General features: G+C 36.6%; 1 protein-coding gene across 1 annotated transcript in view; it reads right to left on the bottom strand.

Annotated features, from left to right (window-relative positions):
• The window catches only part of GALNT14 (polypeptide N-acetylgalactosaminyltransferase 14), a 3,768,866-nt gene that overhangs the window by 2,495,508 nt on the left and 1,258,550 nt on the right, over window positions 1–14,808 (bottom strand). The gene's annotated exons all lie outside the window — the stretch shown is intronic.

Here is a 14,808-nt window from a genome sequence, read left to right as displayed (position 1 = left end):
CAGCCTACCTAGACCTCGCAAAGGCTTTCAACACCATTCCCCATTCTAGTATTATACACAAGCTCACCAGCTTGAACATAAACCCCTATGTCATGAGATGGGTTGCCAACTGGCTCACGGATAGAACCTACATGGTGAGAGTTGCAGGCTCTACTTCTGACTCTAAACCAGTTGCAAGTGGCATCCCCCAGGGCACAGTCCTAGGACCCCTCCTGTTCAGTATATACTTCTCAGAGGTAAAGGCAAGCATAGGATGACTATGGCTGACCAAGTTCACAGACAACTGCAAACTAGTGGCCATAATTCATTCTCCAGCTGATACAGACACCCTCCAGATGGGTCTCACTGAGATGGATACCTGGTGTCAAAATCATGGCCTCAAGCTAAATGCCAAAAAAGTGCATAGTCATCCCCTTTGGAAAAAATAAAGTACCCGCGAACTACCACATAGGTGGTAGTTTCCTAAATACAGAAAATGTAATAAGGGATCTGGGGACCCAAGTAGATAGTAATCCCTCCTTTGATAATAATATTGCCAAGGTGGTTAGAAAATCCTTCTATGTGGCCCACCTAATCACAAAAGGGTTCACATCTAGAACAAAAGAGGTTATTGTGCCTCTCTACTCATCACTCATTAGACCCATCATAGAATACAATGCCCCATTTGGGATGTACCTTACAAGACACCTGCAACAGCTGGAAAGGCCACAAAAGTACCTCACCAAGAGGATTACTGGCCTCAAACAGATGCCCTATGCAGCCCGACTCAAGAAACTCCAGCTGTACTCGGTTGCATACCGCTTACTGAGAGGTGATCTCTGCCTGACATACAAGGCCATGTCCAACCTACAACTGATGGACATGCTCCACCTAAAAAAAAAACAAATCTCAGAGAGCTACATGCTCTAGAGATATAAACCTCACCACAATGACAAATAGGACATGTTGGAGGGATAGATTCCTATCCCAGAGACTCCCCATACTTTGGAACAGGATTCTAATATACATCAGGCAGAGCCCCTCACTAACACTCTTCAAGAGAAACCTTAACAACTGGATGGGAAACAGAAAATTTACCCCAAGGATCACTGCAGTGGCTCTGCTGGACAGTGGCACAGGGAACTAATGGCTCTGTTGGACAGAGGCAAAGGACACTAATCTAAGGGGGTGGTAAAAGCCAACCCATTCTGGCTAGGCTTATAAATGCCCTTGGGCAGATAGCCTAGTACTTACCTATGAACCTATGAGTTGATTAACAGATTGGGTAAAACAAAAGTAATCTCCTGTCCCCCTCAGACCATAATGCTATAATCTTCAAGTTAACAGTTAGCACAAACTTTAATGTTCAAAATAAAAGAATATCAGCTTATATAACAAAACTAAAAGACTTCAAGGCCTTTATTTCCTTTGAGATTCAAAATTTCATCAATATTAATTGTGTCTATGATATATATATATATATATATATATATATGTGTGTGTGTGTGTGTGTGTGTGTGTGTGTGTGTGTGTGTGTGTATATGTATGTATATATATTATTTATATGGGAACAAATCATTAATTGGTACCATAAGAAACAAAAACAACAGGATAAAGATTTACATGAGAATTACAAATGAAACTTGACAAGTTAAAACTTTATAACCTAATGGATAAAAACAAAAAAGGGAAGGAAGAAGAAATTAATATGTTAAATAATAAGTATTTTGGAAATATTAAATCACAAAACTATGATCAGTTTGGAGAAATTCAAATTTATAATTTTTTCTGTTAAGCCTAAGTCTTTATATAACTTAGCTAACAAGACCAAAAGGCTTAGTAAACGTATTCATATCAATGAATTTTTTCTCCCCCCAAAAAAGAAAAATGTTACAGACATATGACATAATGATGGAATTTAAAGAATACTTTAACAAAATTAACCAGAAATCAAGTATATTAGACTCTAAACAAGCAATGAAGCTTTATTAAAAATACATCAAACATAAATTATCAAAACAACAAGTTGATTCCTTAGATAAACCCATTTCATTTTCTGAAATCCAACTTCAAATTAAGAAATTAAAACAAAATAAAGCCTCTACTAATGATGGAATTATCCCTGAAATTTACAAAATAATGCCTAAAAAAAGCTTTAAGTTTTTACATAACGTTTTTTCTATCTCTCAAGACGAATCTATCACTCCACCTTCCTGGAAATGTACACTCATCTCTCCCATATTAAAAGCTAATAATATCCTTCTAAATGTTCCTCATATAGACCTATCTCTCTTTTAAATGTTGACTATAAAATGTTCATGTCCATTTCTGATGACAGATTAAAGATATTTCTGCCATATCTGATTGATGATGACCAAACAGGTTTTATTATAAACAGGAATGCATATGATAACATAAAGAGAATTTTAACAATAATTGACTCTGCCAAAAAAGAATATCTAACCTTAATTAGCCTGGATATAAACTGTGCTTTTGATTCTGTTAACTGGGATTATTTATTCTTTCTTTTGGAAGAATTAACATTTTCTACTTATTTTGCATCTTTATAAAGGACGTCAAGCTTACATTAAAATAGGTCCTTACAGCTTGCAAAATATACAAATTCTCAAAGGGACCAAACAAGTTTGCCCTCTATCCCCTTGCTCTTTACCCCAGTAATGGAACCATTGGCCAATTTAATAAGATTAGACCCAGATATTGAGGGTTTCAAATTAAGTCATGATGTGTCCCCTAAAATCCAGCTATTTGTAGATGATAATCATCTTATCACAAAGTGGAATAATGCTTCTTTATCTGCTGTTTTCAGGACTATAGAAATCTTTCAAAGGAAGTCAGGTCTATTCTTCAATGATAAAAAACAAATATACTTCCTATTTAGTCTAATGACATTAAATTAGATAAGAAGTTAAATATTTAGCCCAATCAGAGCAATTAACATATTTAGGAATAATATTAACTAAAAACATTAAAAGTATAATAGATCTTTTATTATAGTAAACGTTTAGATTCTATAAAGAATCATATAAATAAATGGAATAATCTTCCCTTTACAATGGAGGAGAGGCAATCTATCATTAAAATGATAATACTACCAAAAATTATATATATTGTTAAATCATTATCTTTACCATATCCTAAAACTCTTATAAAGGAATTTAATTCACTAATTTTATAGTTATTATGGTTTCAAAATAAACTTAGAGTGGCCTTAGCTCATCATTTGAGAGATTGGTCTATTGGTGGAATCTGTTTACCAGACTTGGAATTATACTCAATCTCCTCTGTGGTTAAATCTATATCTTTGTTAACTGACACATACTACACTCCTAAATGGAAGAAAGTATTAGAAATATTGTCTTTTAATCCATATAATAAATCTAATTCCCACAAAATATTAATATTGAGCAATCTATTTATTTAGTTGCTAAAAGACTTTTTCACTACACACAATTCTCAAACATATACACCTTACTATATATTAATTATACTGAACAATTTCAGAAACTTTATTTACAAAAAAAAAAAAACAGATTATAAAGCCTGGAACTTCTTTTTTTTCCCGACTTCCTTTACACAAGGAAATGTGTTTTCTTCAGATTCTGCAACAATCATGGTAGTCAGGGATAAAAATGTAGTTTATTGATTTCAGTTGCTGATAAATGACAAACTGAAATCTGTAGACTATCTAATTAAGGAATATGAATTAAATAAAAACATATTGTTGGAAATACAAGCCTGCAGACAGTTTATGGTTAATAAAATAGACTTAATGTCATCTAGTATAAAAGTGAATGAGCCTAAGTTATTCAGTTTTATGACTTTATCTTTACAACATAAATTTCTTAATAATGGCAAACTTTCACAAATATATAAAATTATTAGAAATGAAACAAAAAGTTATTCAGAAAATTATTGGAACTATTTCTCCTTAGTTAATAATAATCCACCTAATGATCAGGATAAGAAAATAATATTAGAATCATCCAAACGGACCACTTCCTCTCTTAACTGGAGATTGTTTGTCTGGAAATGCATGTGCAAGTCCTTTCTAACACCCCATGTAATGGGGAAAATTAATAAGAGAGACAGTATGTGCTAGAGATGTAAAACAGAAACAAAGGCTGACTGGTCTCATATGCTTTTTGACTGCATACTTCTTAAAACCTTTTGGGACAACATAAACAACTTTCTTCAGGCTTTATTTTCAGAAAATTTTGTCCTATCTAAATCATTGGTTCTATTCAATACACCAGTTTCTGCTTGTTTAAAAAAAAATAAATAACCCCTGGTTTGGTCTATTTTAACTGTTGCAAGAAAGGTTATAACTAGAAATTGGAAATCTGATATTTCACCCTCTTTCTCAGAATTTTAGAATATTATTACTGAGGTTTGCCATTTGCAATTGTTGACCATTAAATCAAGCTCTATCAGAAATACTTATTCATATAATATGTGGTATAAGTTAAAAGTTTTATTAGACAAAGAGTATGTTTATTTATGAAGTTACTTTATATATCCTAAGATTTAATATAGTTTTTTTTATAGTGGGCACCTTTGTAAATACTTTAGCTGTTTTTTTTCTAGTCATTTTTCTTTCATTGTTGGATTTTCTGTAAAGCAGTTATGTAATTGATTGCTTATATTTGAAAATTAATAAACTTGTTTTAAAAAAAATAAATGTTAAACAGAGGCTAAAAAGCTACAGAAGGTATTACATGAGATAAAACATGCTATTCTGAGAGGTGAACTTCATGTTTGATTATCCAGAGTATATCTGAAAACCATGTATATATTCAAGGAGTAACTTATTCTCATAAACCTAAATTCGTTAATTTCTAATAAATGCCTAATGGTTTATTGAGTTGAAGGTATTGGAAAAATTAGTGTAGATGGCATAAATGTGAAAGTCCCTATCTACAGTTATCATCACAATAATACAGAAGGTAAGGTTATAAGTGATGATTGACCTATTTGCTGAATAAGCATGTTGTAAGATATTCCGAGTACTGTTTTCCATTAATTCATCCTGTAACCTACTGAGTATTTATTTTACATAACTGTTCCACAACACATTACAACACTGACTGTCCACAGCTTGTAAATGAAATTTTACCTCCTTTGTTTTTTTGTAAGCTATTTTAATAACAGCTCTTTCTCCAACATCTGGTAAAAAAATGCTTCCCTGAAATTAGTTAAAAATAGATGGTCTTTCTTCTGCTATATTGTCATACGATTCTTCATAACTGGCAGCATTGTTAACTTTTAAAGACATCAGAACAGTCAATGTTTCACTTGTTAATGCACACATGAAAATGGCTGCAGGAATACTCGGTTGTTCAATAAACCCAGTATAATCCACATAAAAGACAAAACAACTGACAGACTTTGTTTATGATCCCTTTGACCATGTGTTACTCTGTTGTTTTGTTTTTCATGTGGATTATAATGTTTCACTTGTGCTAAAGGGAGATAGACCTGATAACTCTACTGGTAGAGAGGAAAAAATCCTAGGCTATGGTGTCAGTGATCCATTTTCTGTTAGCAGAAGAGGCACATGATGGAGATGGTGTGGAGAGAAGGGGCATGCCTATCATCAAGGGAAGACAGCTGAATAGGGTTATCACATTCCACAATCCCTTGGAAGCATGGTGAAGTCTGAGGAGTCAAGGAGCATGCATTTGGTTCACCAAACTGTAAACCTAAACAATGCCACATGGCTACCTTACCATCTTATGGCCAGATTAAATTCAAATTAACCCCTTACTTTCCTGATGGACTTTTCAACTTGTCTCCATACGTTAATGTAGTTTTCCTTTAGTATTGTTCTTTTATTTCCCTTCCATTGTTTGTACGTGTTTTATCTTTCTACTCACCAAATTATTGGTCTTTTGTGTTAATGTAAACACAACACCTTAAGTTGACCATTTTTTTTACATGCATTTACTTGGCACATTCTTTTAAGATAAGCTTTAAGATGCACATTATATTAGTATCTGTGTGTTCACTGGGTAGTGATTCGGTTTATAAAAGGGCAAGCAAATGTGACAGCATCATAAAAATTACTATGTAATACGTGCAGCACTGAGATTACAAGCTGAAATCAGGAAAAGGCAGCTTTGTTAAGCACTTTTCATCACTAATGCATTCTAGTCTGTTACAAGAGCAAAGAAATGAACTGGTAAAGACAAAAAGGAGGAGAGGAGAGTAAGGGTTGTGCCTTGATGGATGGAGAGATGACTGAAAGGGCTTGTGAAGACAGGTGAAGGCTGCCAGCATAGCCAGATAGAATTTTGTAGATAATTCTGTCATTTGTAAATGTTAATGTAAGCCACAGGCTTATTCTCTTAAATATGAAAAGACTGCATTGGATATTGAACCGCAAAAATGTAACAACAGTGCACTCTGCTGTAAGAAAGCTAAGTCAAGCATTTCATGATTGTCTTTGATGTCAAAATTCGGAGTTGATACGTCTGGATGAAGGAATTCTGCCTATTGTTTTGAAGCCAGAGTTAATGGCTAGAATTTGCATGTATAAATGTCCTTTATTGCTCTGGTTTCTGACCAGGTGTAAAGAATGTAAATATAGTTTCTGTTAGCCTGGGAACACTAGAGAAGTGTGAAGAATGATGTCATGTGAAGCAGCTGTGTGTTATCAATTTAAAAAGGGAGAATCAGAGAGCTCAGTGCATTTTGTCTTAAGAACATTCAACTCACCACTCTGCCTGTTCTATATGTAAGTTTATTTTAGAATTTATTTTAGATATAGCTAGGAATTAGGAAGATTAGACAAAGTGTTTGTCTGTGATGTCAGAACTTTTCTACGGTATTATTTTAAGTATTTCTCTGTGATCTCTGAACTCTTGACTAGCACTGTGTAGTAAAAAGTATTTTATTGTGTTTTATTATTATTAAATATGCTTAAACCTTTCAACTGTGGCCGTTTTGTGTAGAGATAATTTAAACTCTTAAGAGTGCTTGCATGTCTTTGGTAAAACTGTACAAAGCTACTCGGGCTACACTACCTATTTGGATAATAATATTGCACAGTAATAAATGGACACACTTTAATAAGGGCCTTTGAGTAGCTGATAAATATTAGCTGGGTGGTGGCAGTGACTTCTATCATATAGTCTGGGTAAAAGGGGCACAGCTGGAGAATCTGTGCCGGCCTTCCCCAGGAGTGTCTGTGTAATTGTATATAACTCTTATCTCAAAGTGTGCTTGTGTCAGCTACTTGGGCAGAGAGGATGCTGGAGGTTTCAGCTTGCCCACTAGGCTGAGATCTGGACCCTAGAGCTGTGACAGTGGGGACCTGGAGTGAAAGGGAGAGAACATCCCCAGACTGACTATGATCTCTATGTATAAACTAGTGCACAAACTTAGGCCAACTAACAAACTGATAAAATACAGGAAACAGAGTCAGGACAAGGAAAGCGGCACTTGAACGGCAAACAAGTAAATTTAATGATCACTATGTACTCTTAAGGGAAATTTTACTTTACTGTGTGTGTATTTTATATCCTTTCCCTATATGGATGCCCCTCACCGGTGTTAGAGGTGAGGATTGAGGCTCCTGGATTGCTGGGCCCAGTGCACGGGTGTCACAGGGCTGCCCAACTGCATGAACATTGCAATAGCAACTGAACAAGGAAGTGACTTACCAGACAATTAAGATTCTGCCCTAAGATGAAATTATGTTACTGAAGGTCTCCAAAAGGAAGCAAGGGTAAGCATGTTATTAAAAATAACGGAAACCAGAACATTTGTTGAGAGCTGAGGCACCTTGGAACATTACTATAAACAGTTTATTTATAAATTACATGTTGATGGTGCTGACACATTTGCAGAAATATTTCAAAATTATTCTAGATGTAAACTGTATTACTTTTGAAATGAACAGTGTCTTAGGTTAAATCTGAGAAAAAGTGCAATTAGGATTATGGACAGTAGTTGTGCAAATGTGAAACAATTGTTTTCAAAATACTGGAGATCATCTCATTTAGACAGTCAGTTGTTTTGTGACTTCAGGCAGGTAAGCTATTTAGCTCCTGGAAGTTTAGACATTTTAAGGCTAATATAACAATCACTTATATTCCGTTTGTGGGTTGGTTTAAGTTTAAACTGTGTAAAAAACACATGCAAAATGTACAGGGGAATGTTATTTTTGGGTATATTGTGCTACAAAGATAGAAATTCAAGAAACAACAAAAGAAAGATTTGTTGAAGTACCTACAAGGAGTGGTACTGTAAAGGAAGCATTTCTACCAGTTGACTTCCAATTTTCTGAATGCAGACAGATCAAAAAAAAACTTTGTCAAAAACATTTGGAGAACCTTTGAGGTCATTTTTTGCTGAGAGGAAGACTCCCTACACCCACCCCAAGTGGGCTTTCACTCTCCAAACACCCTGAACTACACTGAGGTCACACAACAGTGGAGAAAAGGGAAACCTTCACTGTCATCAAAAGGTGTTTTGGCACTTTTCCTTCACTTTATCACCAGTCGAAGAAACCACTGTTGACAGACAGATATGAGAATGCTGAAGATGATTTTGTTGAGGCACAGTAAAAAATAAAAAGGAGAAAAAAGAGAGATTCAATTTAAAGGAAAGGGTTCATAAGTTAAGAGTGAGAAAAGAATGAAAAGGAACTAAATACTATGGAGACTAGTGATAAAGAGCACAAATAATCCATTTATAGGGAGGATAAGTAAAGAAAATGGAAAGGGAAAGGAAAGATATGGAAGACGGTAAGACATGACATTTTTATCCTTAAATGTTAATAGAATTATTTTTCTGACAACTGATGGATCATTTTAGATTGGTTATGATCTATTTCTGCTCATGTCTGTCTAAATTATGTAAAAGACACAATACCCTGCTATAGGTTTTCCATAATACCCAGAAAAGTATGTGAAGAGTGGTCACATTATTTAATATGCACAAAGAAAGACAAGGGCTAGGATTCAGTAAAGGGCCTGGCTGCAAGGTAAGCTTACGGCAAAAGGGACCTGTTAGTGTGATCACAGAAATCAGTGATTCAGAGACATATTAGCCACAATGAAAAAAGACCTCATTATCAGCTAATTTGCATATCTCTGAATTGCTTGGCGATTACTGAAAACATTAAGCCCTTTTTGCCGCCCTTGTAGCAATCACTGCTGGAAGCTGATGCATTGTGTTAGCACATGCAAACCCCTCATTAATTTATCTACACCCATCCAGTTACACACACACACACACACACACACACACACACACACACACACACACACACACACACACACACACACGCACATGCACGCACATGCACGCACACACCACACAAACACATACATGGAGACACCTTCATACCGCTTACCTGTCACTATATTTACAGAATATGAACTGAACAACAAACAAATCACCAGAACACAGGAGCAATAGGAATAACTGATTTAATACAGTTGCAAGTAAAAACTTTTGCCAACTCTGGCTTCCTCAGGCTGAATAAAATACAAAGCATTAAAAGTCAACATTTAAATAGAAAACAGTCACGATACAAGAATTAAAATAAGTCAGACACTTGATTACGTATTCTAATTAACACTCTTATGTAATTCCCTCAATAAAGGTTTCAGTGAAACACAGCCATTAAGTCCTGGGGGCATATATAGCCTCAGACACAAAATCCAGAAATACTCACCAAGCTCAGTTTTATGAACTATATCTCCTCCCCATAGTGATTCACTTAAAACATTCAGTATAAAAAAAATGAAATCATGATGAAATCTTTTATCTAGTTTGTGCTTACATAATGCATTAGTTATAACTCTTGTTTTTATCTCGGATAAATGGTTGCCAATCCGCTCCTTACATTTTAAGTTAGTTTTTCAAACATAGTATGATAAGCATTGGTTACACTGAGGTAGATATATCAAGTTCTTTGTATCAGTTATCATAATAGCTATCAATAAAAATTCTAGATACTGTGGGTGGATGAATAAAAAAGTTCCCTATTCGTAAATACTTACAATAGGTGCACCTGCCACATTTAAAAGTACCCTTATTATTTGTATCTCAGTTAAAACAAATAAAAAGTGTTTCACTGATACCTTTATTGAGAGATTTACATGGTGTTGTTGTATCTTTTGGCTTTTCCCGGTTAGGGGTCGCCACAGCGGAACTCTGGTCCGCTAATGATTGGCAGTAGATTTTTACGTACCGAGTTGCCAGCCCTGATGCACAGCCTTCAACGAATGTATGCCCATTCATGCATGTCTCCACACAGAAGACGCTTTAGCTAAGAATCGAACAGGACAACGTCTTACTGTGAGGTGACAATGCTACCGCAGCATCACCACCAGTGCTAATTAGAATATTTAATCAAGTGTCTGATTGACTTTAATTATTGTGTCAAGTGACTGTTTATTATTTAAATAATGACTTTTAATGCTTTTATATTTTATTCAGCCTAATGAAGCCAGAGTTGGCGAAAGTTTTTACTTGCAACTGTATTAAATCTTATTCCTACTACTCCTGCGTTCCAGTGATTTGTTTTTTGTTCAGTTTTTACATTCCTTCTAATTCACCGGATTTATGGAAGTCTTGAATGTTGTTGTCTGATATTTATAGAATTATCCTGATGCTGTGTCTTATTTTTCCCCATCCCTCATAATCACAAATGACTACAGTTAGTCAATAATGCCAGTCATTACAGTTTCATTCTTACCTCTTCTTTTTTTCTTTCGGCTTTTTCCCAGTTAGGGGTCACCACAGCAGATCAGCTGTCTGTTCATGAATGGCAGTGAAGGTTTACAGTGTCGAGTAGCCAGCCCGGCGCCCAACCTTCCACAGAAGGCACACACACGCAAGCACTCACACCTAGGGCCAATTCAGAGTGTCCAATCCACCTACAGCATGTCTTTGGGATGAGGGAGGAAATTGGAGCACCCGGAGGAAACCACGCGACCACAGGGAGGACATGCAGACTCCACACAGAAGGCACCCCAGCCGAGGATTGAACCGTAGAACCTCTTGCTGTGATGCGGCAATGCTAACCGCTGCACCACCATGGCCGCCCTACAGTTTTATTCTTACTAGTGTTCAGAAAATGCATTCTAATGCAAGACCTGTTGCGATATTAACTTTTCTCAATTAACTCTTTAAGTGAGTTTATGTAATATTTCCAAAGACTCTAGTGTTGTCTAGTGTCCTCCCCCAGCTCTGTACCCTCAGTATTGCACTGTACTCACTGTACATTGAACACAAACACACTGACCTGATCAGACTCACAGACACAGACACACCTACCCATTTACCCATACACAGACACAAAACACAGAAACACACAGACACACACACACACACACACACACACACACACACACACACACACACACACACACACACACACACACAAATTCCTACCCTACCTATCCCTCACTAAGCATCCCATTGTGACCATCCAGGCAGGCACATATACACATAACATCACCTCATGTCCATTAAATCCCCCAGCACTTACCTCTAACATGATCTCGCCCACTGAAAGTAATGGGTGAACATGAACTTTTGTCTAAATTAGCTACCACTGCTCGTAGTAAGGATTTATGCAGGTGAGCACTTCCATGAATTGCTCATCTACATAAAGCACTTACCGCACGTATTTCTAGGGGAAGAGCATATGGCTAAGTGCCATATGCTGCTATGTCAGATTGCCTCATTAGCATATGTTGTAAACCAGAATGACAGCTCGCATTGGTGCAGCACCTCTTCAAATTACAAACTGTGGTAGGGCTTCTAGTAACTGAAAATGGCTACCACCAGTAATAAAAAGGGGCAATTTTCCTGGTAAACTTTCTGAATCCTGGACAATACTACACATGATGGAAATTTCATTTGACTGAAATTCATTTAACTGAGACCATAATATTGAAATTTCAAAATAATGAAAATTCACTTGACTGAAACTCATAAGACTGAAACCTTAACAATGCTAAATTTCAACATACTAAGTTGTAAACTGTAGACTTGCACACTTACAACACCAATAACTAACCCTTTCCAGAACTTAAAAACTACTTACGTACCCTCTTAATAGAAACTGGACAATATAAAACCAAACTAGGTGGGGCGCTACACCCCCCCACACCCCCCATTGTGGGGGGGGCTGTGCCCCCCAATTACATATACTAACTCCATGATCGCACTACAGTGGGGAAAAGGGCATATACCTTTTACTTACCTTACAGTAATCTACACACTGCCACTTTGTTTGTGTCTTTCGGCTTTTCCCGGTTAGGGGTCGCCACGGTGGAACTCCGGTCCGCTAATGATTGGCAGTAGAGTTTTACGTGCTGGCTTGCCGGGCCTAACGCACAACCTTCAACAAAGGAATGCCCGTTCACGCATGTTGCCACACAGAAGACGCTCTAACTGAGAATCGAACGGGCAACGTCTAACTGTGAGGCGACAATGCTACCGCAGCACCACGCTGCCACTACTATGTTGAAATTTACAATTGTTAAGGTTCAAGTCTTATGTGTTTCATCAAGTGAGTTTTCAGTATTTTGAAATTTCGATATTATGGTCTCAGTCAAATGAATTTCAGTCAAATGAAATTTCGATCATGTGTAGTAGATTCATATACAGAGAGAATATAACATAAATGTATACATATACATATGGAGTGAAAATATAACATATAATGCTGCTACCACTCTGTTCAAGATATGCTGCATACAAAGATACACACTGAATGCTAGCTCTGCATGATAAGCTATATAGAACTCTACAACCTGCCCAGAACAGACAAAACAATACACCTGCCCAGAATAGACAAAACAGTAAGAAATTATTGGAAGCCTGAAGCAGACTGCTGTGTGCTGAACACATTCTGCCAAATATGGAAGAAATGTCTTGGAGAAGAAAGTCAGACCAGTTATTTAAAACATAGTGTTGTTCCGCCTGACAATACTACTTTAGTAATATGGATCCATTACAGATGAAAAGGTGAAAGACATCCATTTGTTATGACTATTTTCAGCCACACAGCACTTAGTTTTCTAGTTTGTTTCCCAAATGGGCACTGTTTGTGAGTGTTTTAAGGAGTTCTTCTTTTCCTTACATCCCTAAAGCATGCTCAGTGAAGACTTTGCAATTGTTCATATTTATTTATATATTTAACAAACTTCGTTAAATGAGTAGGCAGACAGATTTTGTGGCATTTTGTGCTATGGACCATGACATTTGGCAGATAGAAGCTGTAGGTAAAAGGCAGCTGCTAATATTATGCAGTTTACATAGATTTACAACTGTATGTACAGTGTAAAATTGGTTATAGTTATGTATGTGATCTATGTGATGTGTGCATGTGTGTGTGTGTGTGTGTGTGTGTGTGTGTGTGTTTCTGATCTATGTGATGTGTGTGTGTGTGTGTGTGTGTGTGTGTGTGTGTGTGTGTGTGTGTGTGTGTGTGTGTGTGTGTGTTTCTATTCTTTTTTTTTCATCCCACCCCATTAGTGACTTCTTGTAGTCCTATCCTCTATAGCCCCATGCCTTACCAGGCTTCCCCTGTGTGACCCATGCAAGGAGTGTTTGCCTTTCAGGAGAGGTCTTGCACGGGAAAACCCCTCCATGTGTAAGCTCTAATGGTGTGTGCCTGTTGGCATGGCACAGTGAGATAGGTCAAGAAAGGAGTCATCATACTGTGTGTGTATGTGTGTGTGTGTTTGTGTCTGTGTCTGCCTATCCTACAAAAGACTATTTAGAAGCCTGATGTCTCCTGTTTGCCAGAAAAGGCCCCAGCTGAAATATAGCGAATGCTGAGCATGATAACAAATTCACACCACAAGGCTCTAAACACCAAAACTTGGCTGTCAGTCTAATGTACTCCTATTCCACCACCAGACATATAATTTATATGTGGCAGGCTGGGTATTATAAAGCTGGTTTTGCAAACTGAATGAAAGTTTTTCTGACTTACTAGAACCTTCAGGATTCTGAAAATTTACTAAATTGCAGTTTTTAATGTGGTTAACATAGGGAATGTGAGGCATTGTTATGAATTGCTCTTTAGATTTAAGTAACATACCTAAACTCATACAGAATTGAAGAGCTATTAATTACTTTGTCCACAAGTGGTGGGTCCATCAGTCTGTATACCTAAGTACAGGAAGTCGTACAGCCCATTGACTTGCACATTGCTGAGGAGCCAACTCGCCAAGGGCGGCTTGCAAAGTTAAACTCCCTGACCGCTGTTTTCCATAGGAAATCATTACCGTTGCTACAGTTTTTTAGTATGTGCTGGCAGTGAATGAAGTTGGTCTATATAATGTTAGTGGTACTGAGGAATAGCCAACTCATGGGAAGTACAGTGGGCAACACTTGCATTTAATGTTTTCAAGCGTTGAAACATTCCCGCAATTGGAAATCACTTCCTAATATGGAGCTTTTATAATTCAGCCAGATTTACACCAAAGTGCTCTCCCCCTCACTTTTTTAAATTATTACTGTACCACTGATGTCAGTTAGCAACATATCAGACTAACAAAAGTGCAAATATTATTTATTTATTTGTCATTTGTTGACCGGGGTTAGTCCATCTGAGCCTGAGCCCTTTTTTCAGTGGAGACCCAGGGAGAAAAGCTCCACAAAAACATAGCTACATAACTATATAAACACAATACATAGCTACATAAACATAGTTACCAGGAGTAACAATAAACTGAGTTAATATAATAGATAATTAGATTCTAAATGATTAATAAGTACACCTGGTAAAATACAGAGTAAAAAAAATCAAGTAGAAGATTTACATTATATAATGTA

This window comes from Protopterus annectens, chromosome 1.part2 (assembly GCF_019279795.1).
Source record: "Protopterus annectens isolate FY-2018-M chromosome 1.part2, PAN1.0, whole genome shotgun sequence".
NCBI classification, from domain to species: Eukaryota; Metazoa; Chordata; order Ceratodontiformes; family Protopteridae; genus Protopterus; species Protopterus annectens.
This window is presented reverse-complemented; position numbering and strand designations above follow the sequence as displayed.